The 8,782-nt window shown below is 40.7% G+C and overlaps 1 long non-coding RNA gene across 1 annotated transcript; it reads right to left on the bottom strand.

Annotated features, from left to right (window-relative positions):
- Positions 1 to 5,148: 5,148 nt before the first annotated feature.
- LOC140627720 (uncharacterized) lies at positions 5,149 to 7,449 on the bottom strand. The gene is made up of 2 exons (XR_012026341.1): positions 7,342 to 7,449; positions 5,149 to 5,408 (listed from the first exon to the last, which is right to left on the bottom strand). It is a non-coding gene; the product is annotated as an uncharacterized lncRNA (long non-coding RNA).
- Positions 7,450 to 8,782: the final 1,333 nt, after the last annotated feature.

The raw sequence follows: 8,782 nt of genomic DNA, 5'->3' as shown, positions 1-8,782 counted from the left end.
GAGTTTCGGAGATGGTGCAAAAGCTGTAGCAAGGTCATGTATCCTCTTGTGTCTGAGTCTGTGTTTGAGGACATGATTCGGATCCCTCACAATGAAAACCTCAGGAAATTATCCCATTTTGCTTTTTCACTTTAAAATGTAACTATCTGAACCAACAATACGACATCATCATTCAGAATTAAGTAGATAGGCTAGATGACAAGTGACTTCCGTAAACTCTTTCATTTGCCTTCCCCATCGGCAGGTAAGTAACAACTATTATTAGAAAGTTTATATATCCTTCCAGAGACATTTTACATATACATGGGTAGGGAGATATATATATACTTTCCCTTATTTTTTTAAAACACAAGTGGCCAAAAGCAGTATAGATGGCTTTGCATCTTCTTTTTTTGTTGTTGTGTTGTATCATAAAGATGGCATGAGCCCAGAGCCCACAGCAGAACTGAGGGAAAGGGATTCTGCTGAGCCCATTCTCAGTTTAAATTGCTATGGTCACTCAAAACCAGGTAAGTAGGATCTTTGACTTTTCTTCCTAAGATGATAAATCAGGCCTGCTGCTTAGGCAAAACATATTTTAAAAAACTTTTTAAGGGGCACCTGGATGGTTCAGTCTCGTAAGCATCTCCCTTCAGCTCAGGTCATGATCCCAGGGTTTTCGGATCCAGCCCCAAGTCAGGCTCCCTGCTTGGCGGGGAGTCTGCTTCTTCCTCTGCCTACCCCCTCCTCCACTTGTGTTCTCTCTCTCTCTCTCCCTTGCTCTTTCTCTCCCTCTCAAATAAATAAATAAAATCATTAAAAAATACAAAATGTTTTAAGACATAAAGTATTTTTTAAAGAGATGGATAGAATGTTTTACCTTGTATTTCCATGTTTTGTCTTTGTTTTTTTTTTTTTTTTTTAAATTCCATCCCAGAGATAGAATCTGTGTCCCAAAGGCAGAACCCTGGTTTACAGAAGGAACTGAGTACCTGGGGCCCAGAAGTTCTTAGGAATTGGTGGAGGACCCAAGGACATTTGAAATAGTTTTCCTGAATGCTTCTAAATTCAGGTCATTGAATTTAGGAGACTAAGTTAAAGAAGGTTGTAGCAAAATTCTCCAAGAGGCAGTGTGCTCCCTTTCACTGGAAGGTTTACAAGCTGCCATCTGGCAATGTAAGGTGACAGAATTTTTTCATTTTGTCTAATTAGGCTATCCCTTACTCACAGATTTATCATGTCCTTCTCCAACCATTAACCTTTGATTTTAATACGATGAAACTGTAGCGAAATCTCTATTAGCTTCTCAGCACTCAGAGTAAAATCCAGAAGCACTTACCTTGGTTCACAAGATGTTATGGAATCTCCCTTATCTTTTCACTCCACCTCCTGCTACTCTCTACTTGCTTACTGAGTATCCTCCCCATACCCTAGAACATGTGCTTTCTGCCTCCCGACCTTGAGGTGTTTGCATTTGCTATTCCCTCTGCCTGAAAATGTCTGCAACCCTCTGCTCCTTGAGAACTGTAGAGCTTGCTCATCTTCCTCATTTGGGGCCCAGGGTGTTCTCCCTATACTTAAAGAAACACCATCCATCCCTTTGCTCTCTATCTCCCCATGCCTTATGTTATTATTATTATTATTATTTACAATTCAGTGACCAACATGATGTCAAATTTTGTGATCTGTTTTTCTGTTCACTCTTTTTCTGCCACTCATAACAGAAGCCCACAGGTTCATGCATATCTTTTGTGATGCAGCACTCAGTAAATTCATGTTGAATGAAAGCAGGATAGACACTGTATCAGTGTATGGTACACACTTACCCTGTTACACACCTCATCTCCACCTGCTTTGAATGGTTGTCTGTCTCCAATTCAATCTCCCTTTTCCTCTACAGCAGGAGTCCTTGATCCACAGAATGAGGACCTTGTTAACCGGGTTAAGGAACGGGGCAGCCCAGGTGGTTCAGCGGTTTAGCGCCTGCCTTCAGCCCAGGGCCTGATCCTGGAGACCCAGGATTGAGTCCCATGTCGGGCTCCTTGCATGGAGCCTGATTCTCCCTGTGCCTCTTCCTCTCTCTCTCTCTCCCTCTTTCTCTGTGTGTGTGTGTCTCATAAATAAATAAAATCTTTTTTAAAAACTGGGTTAAGGAACTTAAAAATGTGAGCTCAGGGTCTTTGCTGGCTAGCTTAACTCAAAGAGAAGGGCCTGGGCTTTGAAGCTTCTGTTTCTTCATCTATATAATCTGGGAATGCTTGTTGAGCAATTTGAAATGTAACATTTTAAGAGGGAGTAGAGCCAAGTACTTTGCTTACTCAACATCTGTCTTCTATTCTCTGGCTTTGGGAAACAGAAAGCCAGTGAGGAGGTGAGAGAGGCATGTGCCCTGTGGAGACCAAACAGAAAGAAATAGATTCGTGTAAGTGGTGCAAAACGAACACAGAGAAGTTCCATGACATCTCTAAATCATAAATCCCCCTGTCCTCTCTAAACAGTTGGTTCCAGATACAGATTTTTCAGTGTAGTCCCCCAAACCCACTTAGGTATCCTGTCACCTCTCTGGATTCAGCTTCTCTCACTCCCCTTCCACTCTGATGACAATGAAACACTCACAGGGTATACTCTCACCTTAAGGACTTTTCACTATCTGTCCTCTCTGCCTGTAGTGCTCTTCACCCTTGATAATCTAGATGTCCTCCTATTGCCTCTAATAATTCAGCTTTCAGCTCAAACCTCAGCTCCTTATAGAGGTCTTATCTTCCCATCTAAGCATCTGCCCTGACCTGATCATTCTCATTTCCCTTACCTTGCTTTTTTTCTCTATAACCCTTATCCCCACCTAAATTGATATATTTACATCTTTGTTATCATATCTCTCCAATGAGATGTAAGGTTTGGGTAAAACCATGTTAATTCTCTACCATACTCATATGGCCATTTGTAAATGCCATGGCCTTTTAGGACTCACAAATATGGGCACACACAGAGGGGAAGGTTGGTTTTAGAGTGATCTTTACTAGGTAAAGGAGATGGGATAGAAGGAAGAAACTCAGGTATCTCCTGGGTCTGTACAAGACCTTTAATGTTACATCAAGTAAGTCCCTTTCCTGAAGTTGGAGTTATGGGGGGGCAGGGCAGCTTGTAATCCCTAGAGGCTAAAAGTGTCACTCTTTTTTCCAGTGAATCTAGAACAACTATGCCTAGAAAAGGTCTTGAGGGAAAAGCAAGGTATTTAATAGCTGTTCTTTCTTTCAATTCCTATGTGCATGTGTGTGTGCATGTGCATGCATGTACATGTGTACATGCTTCCAGCTAAGTTATGCCACAAGTTACTCTTCCCATAGTAGACAAATGAATCCTGTTGAAACATAAATCACATCCCTCCTGTAATGAAACGCTTTCCTACCTACAATCTCAGTCTTAGTAAACAGATATATCCTGCCAATGAGCTGCAAATTAGATGTTATCTGGGCCCTTTACCTCTCCATTTCACCTTTTACCACTTCCCTTGGTTGAGTTCACTCTAGTCATGCTAGCCTCTTCACTACCCAGACAGACATTCACTAGGCACATTCAAAAACTTCAGAGTCTTTGAATTAGTCATTCCTTTTGCATGAAATAATCACTGATAATAATTTACATTAGTAATGACAGAGTTATTTGTATGTTAATGAACCTAATACCTGCTCCCCCATTAGTCTGTTGATTCCTTACTGATAATTAATCACCCCTTATAAAAGGGGTTCATTGAATTTTTACCAACCCAAGCCCAAAGTCTGACACATATATAGGCATCAAATAAATGTTTATGGAAATGAATTTGAATCAGTTCCTAGCAGGATAAAGGATTATTCTTTTTTTAACCCAGCCTCTCTGGAAGAAACAGCAAGAGGAAACCAAGGTAAGAAAGAAAATACATAGGGAGCCAGACAAGCCAAATCCCTGCAGGAATATAAGCAGCAGTATCCAATTCAGCTAACTATCCCTCCATCCATTTAACAATCCAGTCATCTACCAGCCATCTATTCACCCAATTTTCTATCCACACAACTATCTATCTATCCAAATTATCCAGTATATCCACTCTTCTATTTCTTCACCCTTTGCAACTAACCATCCATCTTTTCAACTATTTACCCATTCATCTTTTCATCTAACCAACAGTTGACCCTACCATCTATTCATCCACCCACCCATTCATCTATTTCATTATCCATCTACCTACCATTTATCAATTTAGTCATCCACACAGCTGTTTGTCTACCTATATATGTGTGTGTATATGTGTGTGTATATATATATATAAACATCATCCAATTATCCATCCATCTATTCATACATACAAAAATTCATACCATCATCCAACCAGCTACCTCCTTTTCCATCAACCATTCATTTATCCAATCATTAACTTGCTTTTTCACTAATCCATTTTTATATCTATCTATTCAATGGTCTGACATTCCCTTCATTCATCCAACCATTTATTCATCCATCTGTACATTCACAAATCCATTCGACAACCATTTGCCAACCCCAGACTTTTCTCAGAAGCTCACTTTCTCTCTCTCTCTCTCTGTATATATGTTTATGTGTGTGTGTGTGTGTGTGTGTGTGTGTGTGTCTGGTGTGTAAAACCTGGTGCCTCAGTGGCCAGGGTAAATGACTGTAGAACAAACTGCCCATTTCATAAACACTTATGGAGCTCTTGCTCTGTACCAGCTCATGGAAGAGAGCAACACCTATAGATACATACAGTCTATTCTGGCACCTGATGATTCTGTTCAGTTCATGCAAATATGTGGCAGTTGTACCAGGACCCTTACCATGTGCCAAGACCAATAAGATGAATGAATAAAATATACGCTTGTTTTCTAGGGCCCCAATCTGAGCAATAGGGACTTTCAAGGAGGGATATAGGGTCAGAGGACCAGAATTCTTTTAAATTAGTTTGGCATCTTCCACCTAATAATATCCCCAAACCCAGTTCCTTCTGTGAACTCTCACAGGGCCTCCTTGGTTCCTCTCCCCATAGACACACTGAGGATCTTCCTAATTCAATGCAAAGGAAAAGAAAGTGAGGCCCAAAGGTAAGAGGTCTCCATCCTGCCGTGCTTACTTCCACAGAAAATCTGATACAGGTACAGAAGGAAAACTTGCAGCATCAACTGAGCCAAGTGTTTTATGAGAAGCACTATTCTGCACTCAGCAAAAGTCTCTTCTTCCACAGCAGAATGGAGGGAAGTTGAAGGAGGAAGTTGGGGAATGGACTGATGACCCCCAACCCTTGTGGCTGGCCTTCTAGGAAGCTATTCAAAGAGGAGAACAGGAAGGCAAAGGCATTACTGGAGGCAGCTTCCAGGCAAAACCAGCAACTGCAGCACAAGTGCAAGAGGTGGGCAGTGAGCATCCTTATAAAGGGCTATCTGTAAGGAAAGCAGAAAAGAGTCAGACTCAGACCTCTCCTGGGAAAAATGTCCTTGGGGAGCATGGACTGAGGTCCTCAGACATACAAAACCCATACCTTCAACCAGCCTTCTTCCTTCCCTTCTCTTTATTCTTCCTTTCCTCCTCTCTTATCTTTCTTTTCATCCCCACCCTGAGATTTTTTTCTCCATCCCTCTCCTTCTTCCCTTCCCCCTCAATATAGAATCCTTCCTTTCCTCTTCCCCCCTTCCATCACCTGTTCCCCCTTCTCCTCTATCTCCTTATACTCCCCCCTTCACTCCTAATCCTCTTCTATGATATTTTCCCTCCCACATTCCCTCACTTCTCTTCTCCTTTTCTCCTCACCTCCTATTCTCTCCTCTTTCTCTCTTCTTTCTTTTTCTTCTTTGTATAACCTTTATCTCCCTTTTACTCCTCCCCTATCTCACTATGTGTGCAGGATGATGGCAGAGATAAAGAAGCTGGGTATGCAATTCCTCAGAAACTTATATTGCCTCAGAAGGAGCCAACAAAGAGGTAGGGAGGCCAGGGAAGGAGGAGGAGGGCAAAGAAAGAAACAGGGAAATGGAAAGAATATGGTTTGTGCCCCTAAGTGCATGGATCCCTGTGAAGGGACAAGCAGGCAAGCATGGAACTGCTACATAGGAGCAGAAGAGTTCATGAAAGCCTATCTGAGCACTTTGTGCAGGAAGGGCGTCCCTACAAGAGGACATACTGGTGCATAGGTACTGGAATCACTGAGGCACTGGAAATACAGAGAGGTGCTAATTTAAGGGTGTGAGTGCCAGGGTTCTAGGAGACTGCACACCCCAGAGCTCAAGGTCCCCACCTCACAACCCTCTCATTCCTTAGGTACAGTGCTTTCCACAGAAAATCCAGAAGCTCCCTTCAGGACCAAGGAGACCAATTCAGAACTGATCCCAGGAAGGGCCACTTACTTTCCTAGGAAGGGAGTAAAATAACCTCGAGTAAATGTAGTCAGGAAATTAATGACCTTTAAGCTGATCTGTAATGTAAATTAATGGCATTTTTCATGTAAATGACAATGCACTAATAAACAATCTTTTACTTGCATATTTGTACACATGTCCATTTATTTCCTTTAGAATAAATTGTTGAAAGGACACTGCTGATTCAGTGATTCTGCATATTTAATATTTGATGAACCTTGACTTCCATAAAGATTGAATCACCTCACAGTACAATCAGCAGTTTATAAGAGTGATTGTTTCACCACATTTACATCATTTTAGGATTTTCATATAGGTGTCATCATCACCTCCTTTCTACAGGTGAAGAAAGTATGGATTCCAGAGGTTTGGTAGCAATAACCAGATCACTCACAGGTTAGTGGAGGAGCCATACTTTTCACCATAGAAATGTTTGTGTCCAGAGCCTCTGAACTTCATTGAAATTCTGGGTGTCATTAATCATTGCTACTCTGAAGACCTAGGTTCACTCGCTCTTTATTTCAATGCGTCATCTCTTTTTTCATGATCTATCAACCAGGATTGGGATTAAAAGAGCAAAAGAAAACATAAGTAAAAGGTTAAGCAGTTTTCAGCCTTTGTGTGGGTTTTTCTGTACTGATAGTAATTCTCTCCTTATTAAAATGACCAAAACAAGAAATCCAAGGCCATCTTTCTGATCAGAGATGAGTCCTCTTTAAAATAATTTGATTTGATGAATCAGGTCTGCTAGAGATGGTTCAGCTACTACTTTCCCTGTGATATGAAAAAGTTCCCTCGCGTCTTTCTGACTACTCTGGATTTCTTGCCCTGATGTCACACCACTCTACCTCCACCATTTCTGAGCCTCCTGATGTTCTTCCCATAGGGCATTTTGGTTCCAGCCTAGTGAGCCTCAGCCATCAGCACTCAGGCCTCAACGGAGGGGATCCTGCTCTCTTACCTCCACCTCTTTACTCCAGGCATGGATTGGGACTTTTCCAGATCTCCCACTTCACAGCAGATACCAGGTTGTGATATTTAATGAGATGTTATTCACACTTCTTGCACTGTGGGGGAGAAGTGTAAAATAAATACTAGGACTTAAAAACCAACTTTTCATAGACCTCATGTCAATGGACCTGTTCAGACAGGTCCATTCTGGGATCTCTCACTAGGCCTGTTTCTTGCCTGGATGCCAGCTTGCCTCCAAATGGCCAGGGGCAGTTTACTACCCCACCACCAAGATGTTCTATGAGACTTTATACCTGGGAATCATGACCAAGCTTGCTAACAGCCCAAAAGAGAATGTTGGAAAAATTTCCTTATCTTGTATAAGAAGGGGGAATTTATAATACCCTCATTTTAGGCTTCAGGACTCACCTTCATCTAAAATGTGTAACAATAGACCATTCTTTTTCAGAAGAAACCCCATCCAGACACCTAACAGGTGGTCTGAGAAGATATTTACAAAATGATCTGACATATATTTTCCCATAGTTAGGTTATTACTGCTCTTAAATAGCACAAAAGAGGTTGTTTCCTTCTTTTGTCTTTTTTCTCTATACCCCACTTATCATTCACTGAGCTTCTATATAAATGCCAGGTGCTAAGCATGATATTTTCTCTTATTCATTTTCAGGGAAAATCAGAAGGTACATTATTATTAATATTCTCTATGCCTTTTGTACCAGGTCGCATTAACCTTTCCAAAATAATAAAATAATCTGAGCATCTCTCCTATTCTAGCCATTGCAGTAGAAGCAGTGTGCCACAGTGGTTACAAGATTGGGCTTTGAAGGGAGACTGGAGGAAAATCCTGCTTTTGTTATTTGTGTGAATGACTATCAGTATATCACTGAACCTATCAATACCTTTATTGAGGAAATTGGAACTAATAGGGACTTTACTTTGATCATTAATTTATATAATTAAATATAATTTATTAATATAATTGAAGAATTTCGAAGTGTTTGTCCTATGGTTAAACATTAGCTATCACTGTACCACTGGTAAATATGTCTCAAATGTGTTATATTTCAGAGAATTCAACATTGCAGCACCATCTCCATGCCTCTTGGAATTTATGTGATAATGACCACTACTTTATTCAGTCCTTACCCTTGAAATGTGAAGCCAGAATTACCCCATGTGAAAAAGCTCCTTATATGAACATGTGCAGATGTGGAAGTCTGAGAGAAAACCCCAGAATGTAAAATCTTTCCAATGGGTGTTCTTAGGGAGGTGGCAACACTGAGACCTCAGGTAAATGTATTTTTTTCTCCAAATTTGAACTACAAAACCAGGGAAAATATTTTCAAAGTCTTTAAAACTTAAGAATAAAACTATTAAAATATTATAATAATTACAGAAAAAAATGATCAATCCCAAAGGTAAATATTTGA

This window comes from Canis lupus, chromosome X (genome assembly GCF_048164855.1).
Source record: "Canis lupus baileyi chromosome X, mCanLup2.hap1, whole genome shotgun sequence".
Lineage (NCBI taxonomy): Eukaryota > Metazoa > Chordata > Mammalia > Carnivora > Canidae > Canis > Canis lupus.
This window is presented reverse-complemented; position numbering and strand designations above follow the sequence as displayed.